Consider the following 17,686-nt stretch of genomic DNA (forward strand, 5'->3'; position numbering starts at 1 on the left):
ATAACACCACAGCACAGTCACTTCCTGGTGCACGCGCACATTCCTGTGGCAATTGACCGGTCGCATCAAATCAGCACCAGTCTCGGCTGCCTGGAGGGTAAGGCCCTTCTTTGGCCTTGCCTCACTTGTTCTACAAAATGTTGAGCCTCAAACGTTAGCCATTCAGCATTCTTGCCTCACCCGTATCTGGTATCACACGAGCCCCGAAGTATCGATTTACAGTGACTCCCTACATAGACGCAAGGCGCCCCAAAATAGGGCTCTCGTGAGCTGGACTCAGAAACATGGCTCACTGATGTCCCTCGGCAATGAAAGTGTAAACTACCACAATTTTAAAGAAGGAACTTGGAACCAACCACCTTACTAATGCCCTGCTGCCCACTGAGACAATTACACAAGCTAGATGGTAGGAGGCTGAGAAGAGGCCAGATGGCACTTCAGAGCATTGTGGAAAGTGTATATAGGAACGATTTCTCTTCTGCCCCACTTTTCATGTTTTAAGAGCATCTGTTTGTTTTACAACATCATCCTCTGTTTCCCTGTAAAAACATATCTGGGGCTCTTTGTTTCCTGTGTGTGTCTCCTGGCTTTTTATTGGATTCTGAGCTATATAAATAAACTAGCATATCATATCTTTATACGCTATCACTCCTATGCGTCAATGAGTCGTTTTTTGCACAGTGCAGTGAAGCTGGATTAAGTTGTTTTATTTATATTTATGAATTCAATATGCACATTTGCTTTTTTGCCTTGTACATTGGCTTGCCATATGCCCATCAAGTGTCATTGGCCCTCATTACGACCCCGGCGGAGGACCATGGTGCAATTTGCACCATGGTCCATGGCGCTAAGCTGCCAACTCCGCCATGGGGGTTGGCGGACTTACCGCCCCATTCCGACCTTGGCGGGGCGGTAAGTCCGCAATCCCCATTTACCCTTCCCCATTCCCATTTTTGCCCCATAGGGTATAATGGGAGTGGGGAAGGCGTTAATTACGCCACCGTAAATTACGGTGGCTTAATTAACAACAAGTCCCGTAGCGCCATGGATTTTTCCGCCTGCAAAAAGCAGGCGTAAAAATCACCATGGCGCTACGGGAACTCGTACTCAGGCGGAAAGGGGCGCCATGGTTTACGCTGGCGTAAACCCCTTTCCGCCAGGGTCCTAATGAGGGCCATTATAGGTTAAGATCATTTTTATATGGTGCCAATGTCGAATTGCTAATGCATGCTGTGCAACAAAGAGAATTGATTTGAATTAAGAAAAGCAAATAGTTGTAAAGGCTACTTGCAAATTACTTAAAGAACATCTACCAAGGAATCAGATGTTACTTGCCATCAATGGCCCAGACCCCAAGTTACATGCCAGAGTGAAGCAAGAGCGGTAGGGGGGTGGTGTGCCACTACTAGCAGGACAATACCTCCTCTGAGGTACAAATAGCTGCTATCACCCCAGAAATGTGAACCAGTATGCATATATATGTTGGTTAGTAGGTGCAAGTGGAACTTATTCATGTGACTAAAACCCACTTGCTTAGGCCTGCCACTTTTGTTTGCTTTCTTAACTCTTTGATCAAGAACAGGGTAATTCCTGTTTGGACTTGTTCGGACTGGAATGGCTAAGGACCAGAAACAATGCTCTTCTAAAATCAAGAACGTTCCCACGAAAGCGTGTTTCACCTGTCTCTCCCAGCAGCCCATCAATACCATCACCACTAACCACCGCCCACCCCACTCACCAGCGACATCATGGATGCTCCCTCATAGCAACCTCACCCACATCCCCATAGACCCCAACAGCACTCCATCATCCGCCACTACACATACACTGATGCTTGTCAATATCTTCTCAACAATCAATGACATAGGAGACATCGCTGACCTCATCACCAAACATGACTTGGACACCATCCTCATTAGTGAGACTTGTATGACATCCAGATCCACCCCTATCTTAGATGTCCTCTTCTCCAAACTCTACAGACTGCTACCATGACAACAACCAAGCAAGATCAGCGGATGCCTCTCCATAATTAACACAGCATCATAGCCATGCACCCAACTAAATGTTGCCACCATTGATTCTTTCGAAAAACATATCCTGCCACTTCCTGCTCTATCCAAAAGACACAGTCACTTTTAACCTTGTCTACAGACCACCCAATCCCAACACCTCCTTCATAGAAGACTTCCCAGACTTGGTTGCCACCCTGTATCTCACGCATGCCAAAAAACATCTTCCTTGGTGACTTCAACATCCCTGAAAACCCAGCAGCCAAGTCAAAGAAATATGATCTCCAATGCCTACTTGACACTCTGAACATCATAAAGCACATGAAAGGCTCAAATCACAGAAAGTGTGATATCTTTAACCTTATCATCAGTGACCTGTCAAGCCTCCATCACAGCTCTCCAATCCTGCTTGACTGATCAGACCATCTGGCATTCACCTCTGACATTAGTCACTTCACCCCAGTCAAGCACACTCATTGGAAAACCAGCAAACACACCTTCATCTCATTCAAGGACTTCCCAGTGTAGCCCCTCATAGAAGACCTATCCAACCTTCACCTCACATTGGACGGTCTACCTCTGACGAACCAGAAATGTGGCTTGCCTCTTCAAGAACTTAACACCACCCTCACAAGCTTAAACCTTCTGTACCCATTTACACTCAAATACTCAACTTCATCAAAACAAAGCATCAGAAAACAAGAAAAATAACTTGGCGAAAATACTGCCACACATCCATCCTTGTCTTGCTCAAGGAACTCATTGTGACATGTAGACGACTGAACACCACTGCCAAGGGCATCAGTAAAAGCAGATCGCTCTTCAAAGCCATCAAGCAATGCATAAACCCTCTGCCTAACCCACTCATACCACACTCCATCGAAAAATCAGCCACCAGCAACTATTCCTTCATCAACAATATCAACATAATCCACCTATAAATAGACACCAATATGACAAATGATAGCACACTACACCTCCCGTCTCTGAAAAACATAACTATCTGGACAACTTTCAAGATACTCCTTATGGACAACGTCCCTGCCACCCTAGCATCCATCAAGACCATATTGTATGTGGATGCCTTCCTCCCTGTGTTAGTACACTCGACCCTTCAGATTGAAGTCCTTCTCCCTTACCTGATGATAATTAACTGCTCCCTAACTCAAGGCATCTTATCCTCAAACCTCAAGACCAGACACATCCTCCCCCTTCTTAGGAAACCAACACTGGACACTGATGACCTCAGTTTAAAGACTTGAGGGGGGTATCTGTACTTCTGTCCTCTTTTGGTTGGGACTAAGGCAGAGAGCACCCCAGCCAATGTTCTCTATATGGGAGCTTGGACAAGTAACTATGGCTTAAGCACTCAGGAGGTGATGCAGGCAGATTCATAAGTACAGTGAGTCCCCATGCCCCACAAAGAAATGTCCACACACTATGTTAGGTGCTAACACAGCTTCTTTGTATGTTAATGTTAATGTTAAAGGATATTTGTACCGCACACTATCACCACCACCAAATATATTGAAAAACAACAATGTACCGAAGTACAAGAGAGTGGAATGCATTCCATTGAGCAGCAGAACACCAAAATAGGCAAGCTGCAAAAAAAGGCACCGTCAAATCTCACCAACTTTAGAAATATAGTCTGTATTAGTGCAGTGGAACGAAGAGAAAGTGCTTGGCAGTTGACGTGTTTCACGCTGTCCAGATATATATCACTCTGTACTTAGGCAGTTCTATTCAAAGAATGCAGCTATATACACTCTATGTGGTACCACAAAATACTTAAATTCAGTAATAAATGCACCAACTGTAGAGAGTTTTAAATAGGCATGTGGATTCTTACATGAGGTGTAACAGCATAGAATAGGGAAGAAAGGCAGGTTAGTTATGAACAGTGGCAGAATGCTTTCTTTGGCAGTTTGGAACTTTCACAACTCCGGGTGTCCAGCAGGACTATTTCAGGGTACCTCCTCTTCAGGGCAGTAGACACGATTGGGCTTACAGTGGTCACGAATGCTCCTCCAGACCCAGGGTGACACCAATTGACTACTTCGACTCAGGATATCTGGGCACTCCTCTTCAGGACTTTTGAAGACCCCTTCTCCGGATGGCAGGCACACAGGACTGGCTTCCAGGGGATTTTGGATGAAGAGTAATAGGTTACACAATGGGCCTTCGTAGTTCGGGGAGAGGTCTCCTTCACAGGTCCTCTCTGGATCAGTCCTTGGAAGGACACGGCAGCTTTTGGATTACATGAAGAAAATGCAGCAGTAGACTTCTCCTCCAGCAGGGCTTCAAGGAACAGATTCTTCTTGCTTCAGCTTTGACTTCAGCTGCTGAACAAATTGGTGGGCGAGAGATTCCCTGTTATATACATTTGGTCCCCATTCACTCAGGCTGAGCCATGCTCAGACAAACAATCACACAGAAGGGCATTCATACAGGCAAGCAGCTAATCAGGCTCACAGGCATTCAGGCCATTCACTCCACCCAGACACCCATAACAGAGAATGTGGATTGGGGTAAGTACCCAGCCTTTCAGCACACTACACTGCATTCACTCCAGTTTCAGTCAGACCTGTCTCAAGCATTATGTCACACACACACACCACACCCAGACACACATAACAAAGAATGTGCATTCACTTCAGGCTCCATTCACACAGGTCCCACCCTTAGGGTGTACTCACAACACATAGCCCCTGGGAATGCTCCAATCAGTCTGACATGAGGCAGCCCCAGAGCCATGTATGGAATTTACACCAAACAGCCAGTCAGGATGAAGGGTCACAGTCAGGGCTTCCCAGGACTTTGGGAAACAAGGTAAAAGGCAATAGAAACCAAGTGGTCACAGTGGCCATCTTTCCTGCTATCAGGAATCCATTGATTCCTATGGCAGGGCCAGGGTGTCCCAACAATGGAGAACACTCAGAGCCTGTGGACAAAAACACAAATAAGGGCTACAAGGCTGTACACCCACCCATGGATGCCATCAGGGCATCCCATGGGCATTGTTTACCAAAAGAACCACATGAAGAGCTGCACTGCCAGAGGTTCAGGCTGGACCTCAGTGGCAGAAAACATAGAGAGGATACACACAGAGAAGTGGTAGGACAAGGACTAGGAGGCCCTGTCCATCATAAAGGCATTTCGAGCATCAGCTACAGCCCCATCACCCATCGTCCTTTCCTAGATAAGGTCCTTTAGAAAATAGTAGCCACACAACTTCTCCAACACATCAAAGCCAACAACCTCTTTGAGTCCTATCCATCTGGCTGCAGACCAAAATACAGCACTGAAACAGCTACTATCAATGTGATAGATGATGCCCTTAAACTCCTTGATGAACACCATCCTTGCCTCCTTTTTCTCATTGTGGGATGTATTGACCCTCTTCGCTATGCTATGCGGCATCACCCTGTCAGTCTATGGTGAAAGAAACAGCAATATGGCGGCAAAACCCTTGTGCATGCCAAAAACCTACAAAAACCTACAAAAACCGTGTACTCCAGGACACAAAAAGAGGGATGCACAACTTGCCACCCATGATGCATGTGCGGGGAAAAAGAGTAGACCCTGCAGATATGTGCCAGTGGCTCCATGACCAACAAACAGAGTGCAGAGAGAAAAGCAGCACTTTGCAAGTGAAACCCCAAAATGTGCCTACAAATGACATTTGCTTTGTTGCCAAAAACTCACCTTCAAAATCCTGGCTGGTGCTAAAATTCATGTATCTAATGAAACATTGTGAAGATACAAAGTCCCAATGTTAAGAGCAAAACATTCTTCAGACAAACTGGATTGTCTGAAAACTGACAGCATATGCCAAAATCTGGGTGCAGTATCCGGGCTACCTGAATGACAGCTGTCAGAGGAGTACTGATGAAACTTTAAACGGACCTAAAACCAAAAAGTCTGCTGGATTAGCAAACATAAAAAGGATTTTTTTTGCTAAAAAGAATATATATCTCAGTTGCTTTTTATCCCACAGATTGAAGGCTTAGAAAGTAATGTATTTATGTGATTTGATGCAATAAATTTGGTTTTGCTGGATTTTAATTCAGAATAAATTAACCTGGCTGAGCTGCAAGAACTGGAAAATCAGGTTTCCCAGAAGGAGGGCCTTCCTCTCAGCAGAAACTCACTGGGAGGTGCTAATTGCTGGTTAGCCCAGGACTAAACAATGGACATCCTCCAACCCAGGATATTGAAGGTATGAAAGGTCGTAAAACTGCTGCAGCCTAGGGAACTCCTGGCTGACAGAAGAACATTGCAAAGGAGGGGGATACCACATGCTTCAAGAAGTGACAAATACTGACCATTTGGTGTTAACAGGATATGTAATGGACATTTTTAGAAGGTGTATAACTTATTATCAGAAGGGGTGAAAAATCTGAAAATGGCAGATTAATGAACCTAATTTTTGGCACTATCTTTGAAAACCTAGAACAACCGTGTAGCTTATTCTGAACAGGAATGGCAATAAATGTGGGTTTATGGGGAATGCATTTCTGCTAGAATGGTGAAACTTTATACACACTTTCCCAGGGTAAACGTGCATATTTGTGGACATTTACAGAAATATTGGAACATGTTCTCATTACAAAATGGACAAAATTCTGCAGAAAGTCGAAACAAAGTCTCAGAGCTATGGAATTTTGATAAGCAGATGCTCCATAAAATATGCAATCTGTGTATGTGAGGTTGCACATGTGTAAATATGTATTTTGCCAAATTAGACTTTGTGTTCCAGTGGCTAGGGGTGGATTCTCAGCATCACAAAATTATACCATAAAGATGTCACTCTGTTTCTTGCCTCCTATCAAGGCAGAGAGTAGACTCTGACCCAATCACCTTTCACAGGAGCAAGCTTAGCTAAGCCGGCCCATACACCCCATTTGTGATGTTATTTTAAAGCATAAATAGAGACAGCTGACAACACATAGGGACTCACAGATCCACTCACTTTCCTGATTCCGGCGAAGCACTCTGATCCAGCATCCTACATCCAGCTTTAAAAATTCTTCCAGATCTAGATGCCAAATCTCTTGCCAGCAATAGAGAACCAGTGATTTCCAGAAAGGCCCAAATCCTCAAATTTATTCTCTCTATCCAATAAAGCGCTGTGTGGTGTGAGAAGGCCTTTTAAACCAGGATCCTGAAATCCCCTTGCTTGCCTCCACTAGGCTTGCCTGAGGAAATTCGCTATCCAGCTGATTCAAATACCCACAGACTAGGGCAGATCCTGTGCAATTCCAGCGAACAGCCTCACTGATCCAGTACCGTGCCTGATGTGCTGTCTTTCCTAGACCAGATCCAATCCCCTGACCAGAGCTGACGGTCCCATTTAAAAACGTATCCTGTGAGTATTAATAGGAAGAACTGTGACCGATAGTATATTTACTTTGCCTTATCCCTATCTCAAGCCCATCCTATCTTTCATTCAGAACCAGTATTGTTAGGAGTATCTTTGCATTTTCTTATCCCTACCTCAAACCCATCCTGTCTTTCCTTCAGAACCATTATTGTTAGAACTATCTTTGCGCTGACCCTTTTCTCATCTGAAGAAGTTGAGTTTCCTTAGCAGGCGGGTCACCCTGATCAAGTGACTGTAAGATTCCTGTGTGGTATTCGCTTTTTCATAGTCATCCTCCAGTGTAAGCAACCCATTTGTCATTTTCAAAGTGCATTCCTGTTTTCCATTCTCGCTCCTATTTTACAAAAAACAACCTTTACTAAAACCTCTATAACTCCCTCAGTTTTTGTGATATAAACGACATTTCATCTCCTACTTGTAAGTATTTTTGACCACATTTGGTGTTTTTGCCCAGTCCATTTTAAAGACAATTGTAAAAGCCATTCTGACAGCTGAAAAGTCGATTCTGTTTTTCTCTTGTGTTTTATGGGGGGAAGGTGGGACTGATATCTTGTTTGATGTGTGCTATTCATGATTACCTACTCTCTCCTCCTATCTCTTTGCATTGCCTATTGGGGGTTGAGGGGTGTTGCAGGGGGAACCTCTAACCATAGTGCTATCTGATCTGAACCAATACAAAAGCATTATTTTCTGTGCTGCATTTGTTTTGCTTATTACTTATTCCTAGTGTATTAAAGATATTAATCAGTGTTCTGTCACCCCATTGTATTGTGATTATTGTTTACCCATTAAAATATATTGTGATAAAATGTTAAATATATAAATAAATATTTACCTTTGCAAACCAGCCTGATTCCAGGTTCAGTGTGAACGGGAGGGTTCCAGGAGCAGTTTGCGATATGAGTGGTATATCGTTCAGAACATTGAACTTAAAGACAAAAATAAATAAGGGTTTCAGTTGTGCACTACATGCTGAGCTTTGACTTGGGTGTGTGCTGGATTGAAATCACTTACATCATTGAACGCCCAGCAGCATTCAATAAAGTAGACCACCAGACACTTACCGACAATCTACACCACCACCCAAGGATCAGCGATATTGTCCTCAGCTGGTTCAAATCATACCTTAAAAATCACCTCCAGTTCATACAAATGTAATCCTCCAGATCACCAACTCTACCCATCACATGTGGATTTCCGGAAGAACCCATTCTCTCCCCTGTGATCTACAGTTTGTGCATGTAACCGTTGCAACGCTCCTGTATCCACACAACATCCACATCTACCAATATGCAGATGGCATACAGCTCTACCTCAAGATATCCTCTTTTGAGGACATCCTCAGGTATGAAGCCTGCTTCACAATGATCCACTCGGGGGTGTCCAATGGTTACCTAAACGCTCTGCCCTAAAATATAGAATTCCTACTGCTGACCAACCCCAACGGCCACCCTGACATCCAGACCTGGCTCCCTGCTATGAATCTTAAGAGCTTCACACCACAGCTGGCCACCTGTGACAAATCCCTTTTTGTTTTACATCAACAGAAATCTCGCCATCAAACAGCATATAGCAAGGAAACACAAACTACTTGATACTAACGTTTCTCATTGCAAGCGCGTATCATTTTCAAATCCTTCTGCACCAATTACAAGGCTATTGCCTTGAAGTCCCCATGCTACATCGCTAAGTAACTCAGCATCTCCGGTGACCTAAAATCCACCACAAGAAAGGACATATGCAGGTTTGCACTCTGGCAGTGGAGGAAGGAAAATACTATAAGACAGCCCATCTCTGTTTATGCCCCAATACTCTGGAACCTCCTGCCCAACCACACCAGGCTTGTCCCCTTGCTTCTACATTTCAGAAAGGAGCTCAATACCCTCCTCCTCATGTAATGGCTCTTCCCTAAAACATAAGCCCACTCCCGACTTTCCCCACGCTATCTGAGACTGAGAGTTTGCTCCTGTGATAATCCATTGCAGCCAAATTGCCTGCACTCCACACTCCCTTCAATCTCTGCTTCCCTCACCTTGTCCTTTCCCCTATGAGCTGCAAAGAGCTCCTTACTTCCCAAAGGTAGGTCTGTGTGCTATATCCTACAACTACTACCACTACAAATACTAATAATAATACTAATAATACTAATAATAATAATAATAATAATAATAATAGTCAAGCTTTGGTTGGTCATAGGAAAAGTGTCTCTTTTCTCTGTACATGGCAAGGACAAGCAGCCTGGAGTGACAGCATACTGACTGGTAGGAGGGGGATAGGATTAGGATGAAGCTATCTAGATGGACATCACAGGAGTCGGGGGAGGGAAGCATGGTTGAGTTCAGGCACGGCACTGGGCAAGGGACAGTAAGGCCACAAGGAATGCCTTTCTGCCAGAGATATATGGATCATGGGCCTTATCATATATTGAAGCCCCATTCCCTGCAACCTGATTGATTGGTGCCTCTCACGTGGGTGACAATTAAGCTTTGAAGACCTAGAGTTTAGGCTGAACGAGGCATAAAGGCCAGAGCATAGGTCGATGGGATCTGAGAGACGATAGCACCTGGTATGTTGGCATAAGTGAATCGAAAAAAAGAAAGATAGAAATATGCAAAAAAGGGTGAGTCATGGTTGTTATATGGAAATAGGTAATAATTTGGAAGGAGTGGACATTTTTTAATGTGTTCACTGCTTGAGGGGAGTGGATGACCTGCAGTTGTTTGCAGGAACTCACTTTTTGAAGGCCAATTGGGGAGGATTGGGTAGCCAACCTGGAGTAACCGGGTGGTAAGTGGGCTAGGAAGGCCTGCACAATGGGCTGTAATTGAAACTGGAGGATGATGAAAAGTGAATAGCTCAGGGTAGTAAACAAGTTGTTTTTGTTTGAATGAAGCAGAGGAGATCGAGAAATAAGCTGGTTGACAGAGGAAGTGACAGAGGGTGGAAGTCTGTCTACTTTGATTCTTACTATCTTCAAACATTTCTATTTATCTCACAACTTGTGTCCCTCTATATTTGTCTCTTGATGTGTGTGCTCTCCTTTTTCTCCTGTTCTCTCTATCTCCATGTATAATTTGTTATCATTTGAGGAAGGAGACACAGCTTGTAGATGTCGTTGACTTATTTACCCTCTGTTGACTGGCCATGGCCAACCTTATCCCTATGAAAAAGAATAAGAACCACAAAGCACAGCTATTCAAAGGTTGGTTCAATTAATTAGAGTTGTTCTGCAAAACAATTAGTTATTGAGTAAATGTGACTTGAGGTGCAGGGGAGAAGTACTCAGCCTTGGTACCTAGGCTGGACAATATAACAAATGACAAATGGTTTCCTAATTTAGGAAACCCGCGTCCCCTGCACACTATCTGTAAGGCCAAAGCCTGTATGTATTTTAGTATCAGAGGTTGGGTCTGTGTTCCTGGACTCCACAGAGAGAGTTTTAGTCCAGACCTTTCCTCTTGGTTCATAGACAATTAGTTAAACAATTCTCAAAATATTTTTTAAGCTTTTTATACCAAGGTGATTTTTAGAGCTAGCACAATTAGTATATGACAATTCAAGTTTGATCTAAAACAAGTATTTATTCATGTTAAAAAACACACATTCAAATTGACTGGCCCAACACGTTTCGAGTTTACTTGTACTCCTCATCAGGGGCAAACATTCTTTTTCTTACAAAAAAAGGTATATTCGAATATTAAAATTACATAATTCAATACATATGATATTCATACACATATTCATGTTAGCATTATTTAAAGGCAAGTGAAAATGCAGTTTGAGTGCAGTGACTCACAATTCCCATATTTGAAGAAAAAGAGTATGTATACTGTATAGGGTAAATGACCATCATGTCTCTATTAATCTATTTGTCCGGATTAGTGATCACCAAAAGTAATAAGAATTATTTTTGCATTTAGACCAAACAGTTATGGTACAATAGTCGTAGTAACACACTAAAAAGGACAAGAAATCCCTCCTAATGTGCAAATAACTTCAAACAAATAACTTAACTATGAACAAAATACAGCTATAATGTTTAGAGGTTACTACGGCCTAATTGCTGCATATAAGAGTAGCTGACTTACTCAGGTTTAAAGAAAAATAGGAGGCACAATTCTCCTATGCTGTCCTTCTGTGTAGCATTTAACCACACTATGTACTTGTCTGCAGAGAGGGCAAGGATGACATCCCTTCCTGGTCCATCCTAATGTTAAAAAATGAAAGTGAGTATCTAAAAAGTCATTACAATAACCTATAGGCTAGGCTTCTGTGATGTTAACTTACTTTTTGTAACTAGATTCTGATCAGGAAAATAATTTTGTGAAGGGTCAAAGGCTATTCTCTGTGTTCATTGCGGTAAATGTCACAGGGTGCTGTGGCTTCCTGGTAAATTGCTGAAGTCCCTAGTGTAAAAAATAGTTTAATGGTATCTAATGAGAGAGGTATTACTCTATGGGTGTCATCCCTTCTGGTTAACTCACTTGTTGAATGAGAGGCAGCAGCTCTCAAAGGTCTTCCAGGGACAGGATCAGGCCACTGCTACAGGAGCTTGACCGGTCCGCATCTGCCATTTTGAAAAATGGAGCGGAATAAATACCCGCGGGTGTTGTCATTTGCGCATGCGCGAAATGGCATCATCTGGCGGCCATTTTGAATAATGACGTCAATCGCGCGTGCGCGAAAAAGACGTGACATAATGTTGATGTTTGATATTATGTCCGAGGCAGAGTTAGGTTGAAATAGCTTTAGCTACATATATCACTATATATATATATATACTGTTAAAGGATTATAAGAAAACATGTGAGTAACTAAATCATGTTTTTTTTAAAAGGAACTTGCACAGAAGAGGATTGGGAGTAGTTATATTTCCCTGATTATTAGTATGACAGAATGCCTTTATGGTTGGCATACTATGTGTCTTCCTGCAATGGCCGCTGTGCCCGACAGGTCTGGTCCTGCAGTGCGCAGCAGCCACGGGAGGCAGACTCCTGACGGAAGTGGCGGCACCATTAACAACGGTGCCGGCGCTTCAGAGTCCCCACTCCCATAGAGTCCTATGGGACACTATGGGAATGGGGACTTACATTTTACTGGCGCCTGACTTCCTGGACTGTCAGAGTTGTAATCTCCCAGGGGCCGGTAAAATATTACGAGTCCGTAGGCAAGACACTGGTAGCACCGGCAGGGTTACCGCCGGACTCGTAATGAGGCCCAATGCCTTAATTGCAGCTGATAGTTGCAGCTAGTGTAATGAAAATGTCTTAACCAAGTGTGCCTTCAGCTACTTGGTTTATATATTTCCCTTGCACTGAATCCCTGTTACTAGCAAGTGATGTCAAAGGCGAATGTTTTTGCTTGAGGCATTAGAAAGACATTTGCCAGGTGCTGAAATCCTACTAAGGTTATTAACTAGTCATTAATGCATGAAAAGCTAATGACTGGCCTGGGTCTAGATATCCACTCGGAAAAGTGACAAGAACGGTGGGAGGAGTCTACCTAGGAGGAGCCGAGCTCTCAGTGATGCGGGGCCAGGTGAGCATATAGGGTACACACACACAGCAGGGGACTATTGCTATCTGGCTGAGAAATTAAAGACAGGGACACTGTGGCTGGGTGCGACGAGGGAGAGGGCACAGCGCCTTGCTCGGTGTCCCCTTGCTTGACACATCATCCTCTTTTCAATTGATACGTGTGTCTCACCTTGACCTCGAAGAAGAGTTGGCATTCAAGATTAACAAAACCAGAAGAACCAGTACGGACAGCTGTACAGTCCATGCCCATTTAAAGCACTGAAGATTACATTGGCTAAAGTCCTTTCCGGAAAACAGGTGGCAAAACGAATCGAGCAGCTACAGACAAAGTGAAAGGAAGGCGAAAGGGGTTCCAATGAAGAAGTGTGAATGTCACATGACCGAATACGTGATATTGGGTTATACCCCTATGGCATGGCAGGGGGGAGGCTTTGCTTGTCCCGGAAGCGAGGCTATTTTCCTCTCCATGCAGTCTCCCTCTCACATCCCGCTTTTGAAACATTTCTGGGTCCAGCCTTTTTAAGGGCTGCACTCACCCCTCCGATTGCAACATATTAAGGATGTCTTGGGAAACACAGGGCAGGAGCCCATGCAGTCATGTGAGAGTCGCCTACCAGTGCCGATCAATTCTTGGGAGTCAGTCAAGCAGCGCACGCTGTGACATTTGACAAAATGCAAGCATTTAGAATACACAAAGTAGATGGCGAGAGACCTACCATTCCAGTCGGATTAGGTTGATAAATTAGCACAGTCCTGTTTCTCCATAGGTACTTCCCAACCTGCCTTCCTCTGTGTGCAGAGGGGCGCAGACCCGGCCAGCGATCGATTGCCCTCTTTGAGAGCCATTTGCCTCCGCATGTTTATGGCTTGTTTACACTCTCGCTTTGTCACCAGGGTGAGAGGCGCGCGACTATTAAATCTCTCTTGCTTAAACCGGAGTGCATAGTTGACATTCCCTGAAAACAATGGGCCTGTGCCGAGGTCTCGCAGCGATAAGAGGGGGTGGCAAGCAACCGGTGACCAGAGATTTGCCTTGTGTAATGCTGGCCACGGCTGCGCAATTGCCATTTGGCAATAGCGGCCTAAGCGTCAAAAAGAAATGAGATACGAAATGCACCGTCAGCGCCTTTGCCTATCTCCTATCCGCTGAGCCCACCGCAGTCTTGCCGGAAGTAGGCACGCTGACTACAGCTGTGAAGTGATGCCCACTCTCCAATTGCAACATTAGACCACCTACTCTTCTGATAAAAGTGGGTGTGATAGGGCAACAACCATCGACTGGCATTTTCTCTATCAGAGTTTCAGGAACCCACATGCCAAAACCGGGGCCTAGCAAGGGGTCCGAACGAGGAAGCCCGCACTGACGTCATCTACAGTACACGCTGGTATTTGTGATCCCCTCCACCATAGGTAGGACATACATGCCATTGCTGCGTGTGATATCATGAGCATGTGCATTATGGCGGGCTTCTTTTATTCTGCATCATCTGGTAGCGAGCAACGCCTGATAGGAGTATCTGCCCCGCTTGCTTCTCTAGGTGAAATGAATACAGGCCGAAAGACTCTGCTCTGGTTCTCACAGGTGTGCAGTGCAGTAAATCAGGGGACCCCAGCAGCATTTACTGATTCTGCCTCATTACATTGATCCCTACATCTGGAGCAAATCTGGAGATGACTGCACTGTAGCATCGCTGGGATGCTCTGGCGCAAATAGGTTTGAATCACATTTGTACAGGGATGCTCCAGAAACCTCTATATGTTAACCAATTGTAGGCTTTTTGTATCCGGTGCAAGGTGTGGGAGAAGATCTGACGTACTCACACGCATCAGCCATTTGCCCCAGTGCAAATCTTTGTGAATCAGTCCAAATGGCTTCTTATCATTATTTATTTTTAAGGGAGGACATGCAACTGTAAGAACTATGTTATCTGATCTTGCCAACATAAAGATGCAAAAAGCAGTGAGGAAAAAAAAAACACTGAATTGCAGGGGGCACATGTCTTTGACATGCCTTGGACTATTGCACACCCACATACATGTAGGGCTCTAAGCAGGTCCCTTTGCAGAGAGGCTCGTTCTTCCACACAGCAATTCATGTGCTATCCAGTGCACTTGCCCAGCCACTGACAGCAATGTGGGATGTGGCAGTAATAACAAGGCATCCTGTTCCTGCCCGTTGCTCCATCCATCCAATCCCTAATTAAGTGGTGTCTAGTGTCACAATCTGCCATCCTGCCACAGGAAATCCATGCCCACATCCATTCAGGGTCCTATCATCAACCTGTTTTGTCCTGAACTGTTCAAGTGCCCTGGCACTGACCGTCACACCTTAAGCATGGAGTGTGAAACTGACTGACTCCTTAGTGCCGTTTTGAACAGCTGCATCTCCAAAGTATATAGTTGGTTCTGACTTTTGCCAAACATGCTCATAGACTGCACAATACACCTGGTTTAGCAATTATCAAACTACGACCATGGCCCGTAACAGAACCAAACTTGAGTCAATAATGTGTTTCAGTATTTACAGACGGTTCTTCCCCTCAAACCATGCCAAACATGCTTAGAAGTTGGAGTTGTAAAGGCTTGCAGCTCGACGTACTGCCAGTTACACCTGTGAGCCTGACTCTGAGCCCAATCATTGAAGAGTTCATTGGTTCAGCAACTAGTGTTACACCTGCACCCGTTTGTGCCCTGGACCAGAGCCAAAACCTTTGTCTGGTGGTTTGCCTTTTGTCCATATTCTTCCTGATTAGGAGAGAAGCTGCACTCCTTCCCATTTGAATCGGTTTACAAGCTTCTATTTGCAGGTTAAAGCCTCCTTTGCAAGGTGCACGGTTCTGTCTTAGAGATACGTTTGCAATCTCTCTGTTTGGAGATCAAGGCATTTTCTGTAGTATGTCTACAGGTATTGTGGATGCATTCCGTTTCCCTGGATTATCACAAATGAGCTTGTTCCTTAATAGAGTGCTTCAGATATGAGTGTTATTTAATATATGTATCCATATTGGTCCCTGAATCTAGTGTAAGGGTCTCAGTTCCTTAGCATTTGTTCTAGATTGAGCGATAGCTCTGCTTGCTACTTTGTTCTATCCTTTCCTTTTTCTACCCTTAGAATGCCCTTTGCCTGTACTTACAGCCTCTGATTAGGTTGACCCTTACCCTGGAGACCAACTCATAGATCCAGCCCAGCATTTCCTTCTAACCCCTACCATTGATTTCCTGCCAGACTCTCCATGGTCCAGGAGATTTTATGAATGCATGATTTTGGTCTGTTTAGGTGTGCATCTGTCTTTTACTAAGGATGTCAGTGTGTAGGTGCTTTATAAAGCCTGGCACAGAAAGAGACAACCTTAAACCTGTTTTCACATGGCAATCCAGAGTCACTCTGGAAGGGGAAATGGCAGCAATATGATTTGGTCATTTCTGAAGTATGATTTGGTCATTTCTGCAAGATATGCAGTCAGTCTCTTTCAGGAATGTTTGTTTTATGTGCTCTGTATTCATCATTTTGCTTTTCACCTGGGCTATTGCATTATACCTCTGTTCTGGGTATCCAGTTAATATCTCGAAAAAATAATTTCGAATGACAAAAATGTCGAAAAAATTATACCAAAACATTTTTTTTCGAATGTCTTATTTTTAATGTACATGTTTTTTGTTTTGTTTCGCGAGTTTAGGTATCATCTTTTCGACATTTTGGCATTCGACATTATTTAATTCGAAATAGTCACTATAAACCTTTGTTCTGTTCTCCTGCTTGGTTTCTTGGCTTCTGGTCATCCAATGCGCCTTTGCATTAAGCTCATATGTCTGTTTTACATTTTCCTCCAATTCCTCTGCTTTTTATACTGCAGGTCAAGCACACTTTAGTCACAATCTTCAGTCTAGTAGCCGTTTCCGTCCAGCTCAGTGCTCAGTATGTTCAAATATTACATCAACCTGCCCAATACCATATTTCTGCTTTTAGTGACTGAAGTCTTTTTTCTGCTAAATTATTTCTTTTGAAATCTCTGTCTGGAGACCTCTCTGACACAATTTCATCCATAGGTGCGGTGTGTAACCGTTGCACTATTTTGCATACAGAATGAGACACAACGCAGGGAATGTATGGTACCTCTCGTTCTCTGTATCCATTTTCAGTGCACTGCTCTGCTTGCAGAATGAGTCACAAAGCAGGGAATGCACGGTCCTGTCCTGCTCTGTGCCCTTTTTCAGTGCACTACTCTTCTTGCAAAATGAGTAACAAAGCATGGAATGCACGGTTCCTGCCATGCTCTGCATCCTTTTTCAGTGCACTACTCTGCTTGCAGAATAAATCACAGAGCAGGGAATGTATGGTTCCTTTCCCGTGAGTGCTGTATCCCTTTACAGTGCACTACTTTGCATGCAGAATGAATCACAAACAGGGAATCTATGATTACTATCCTGCTATGTATCCTTTTCCAGTAGACTACTTTGCATACAGACTGGTTAACCCAGCACGGACTGCATGTTCCTGTACTGTTGTGTATGATTTTTAGTGCACTACTTTGCGTGCAGCAGTTTTCACAGACAACTGATTGTATGGAATGCAGAACTTAAACGAGTTGGTTTAAACAGCAAGTGCTAAATGGAAAAGGGCTGCTCCACCAAGAATCAGCCAAATCTAAAGCATGGTCACTTACTTCCATCTCCTGGCAAGAAAGGTGACTAGTTGTATTACCAGCTATCATACTGTACTTAGTGTCCATAACCTGCAGATGTCATTACTA

General features: G+C 43.9%; 1 protein-coding gene across 4 annotated transcripts in view; it reads right to left on the minus strand.

The window, feature by feature from the left end:
- Positions 1-17,686, minus strand: part of FAM135B (family with sequence similarity 135 member B) — a 1,878,784-nt gene that overhangs the window by 1,433,098 nt on the left and 428,000 nt on the right. Inside the window, exon 1 of one of the 4 annotated variants that reach the window (XM_069621674.1) lies at positions 13,652-13,798. The exons of the other annotated variants lie outside the window; for them this stretch is intronic. The gene's annotated coding sequence lies outside the window, so the exon portion shown is untranslated. Of the gene's footprint in view, positions 1-13,651; positions 13,799-17,686 lie in introns of those variants that run through there. 4 annotated transcript variants of the gene reach the window in all.

Source organism: Ambystoma mexicanum, chromosome 5q, assembly GCF_040938575.1.
Source record: "Ambystoma mexicanum isolate Mex_15411 chromosome 5q, UKY_AmexF1_1, whole genome shotgun sequence".
Classification (NCBI taxonomy): domain Eukaryota; kingdom Metazoa; phylum Chordata; class Amphibia; order Caudata; family Ambystomatidae; genus Ambystoma; species Ambystoma mexicanum.